We start from the raw sequence: 830 nt of genomic DNA on the forward strand, positions 1-830 counted from the left end.
TTATCATTTTTGTTTATCACAAAATTTTTCAAAAATGCCTGATAATCACATATGGTATAGAAAACCAACTTATTATTATTATTTTATTATTTTTATTAATTTAAATAATCTGTAACAAATTATATTAGACAAATTCAAATGTACCCCGCATTCAAATCTGCCCCACTCTCCCCTAATACATTGCATAGTATAACAATGCTAAAATAATTACTTACAGAATTGTTTTGGGCGTCTGTTTTTTGTTTAATAATTTGTATGTAATTTTTTTGGCATATGTATTTTCGCCAAGTTTTTTGAATATATATGCTGCAATCATTACGTATATCAGCCCGTTTTCTTTCTAAGTATGCAACTTGACTAGCTCTGAAGAATATTTTTGTATTGCCAAACTTATAGTTTTCTTTATTCTGTAAAAATGTTTAGTTTATTATAGTGTTTGAAGACATTTTAAGTAAATATACAGATAATATACTCCAATATGTTCTTCAACAATTTGCTGACAAGTTAATTTAGGATCATTTCTATTAATTTTCTTTGATTTCAATAATACGCGATATCTTAAGAAGAAATCTACATAGGTCCATCTAAAATATTTATTATTTAAAAATTAATTAAATAATTAAAAGTATTTGAATTATATATTATACCTAGAAAGAAAGCCAGCAGCACTAATGCGGATTGTTTCTAACACACAACAAGCTCGCAATTGATAAACAGCTCGTTGATTGTCAAACACAAATGGTAATTTGTTATCATTTGGGTTTACACACCTTATATATGTGGGGTAGTATCATTAAGTGTTGTCATGAGGGCATTAAGTGAATTTCTAA

General features: G+C 26.7%; 1 long non-coding RNA gene across 1 annotated transcript; it reads right to left on the reverse strand.

Annotated features, from left to right (window-relative positions):
• Positions 1-250: 250 nt before the first annotated feature.
• On the reverse strand, positions 251-760 carry LOC107885732. Its single transcript, XR_001680491.2, has 3 exons — positions 648-760; positions 462-584; positions 251-407 (listed from the first exon to the last, which is right to left on the reverse strand). It is a non-coding gene; the product is annotated as an uncharacterized LOC107885732 (long non-coding RNA).
• Positions 761-830: the final 70 nt, after the last annotated feature.

This window comes from Acyrthosiphon pisum, unplaced genomic scaffold, assembly GCF_005508785.2.
Source record: "Acyrthosiphon pisum isolate AL4f unplaced genomic scaffold, pea_aphid_22Mar2018_4r6ur Scaffold_10416;HRSCAF=11021, whole genome shotgun sequence".
In the NCBI taxonomy this organism is placed as follows: domain Eukaryota; kingdom Metazoa; phylum Arthropoda; class Insecta; order Hemiptera; family Aphididae; genus Acyrthosiphon; species Acyrthosiphon pisum.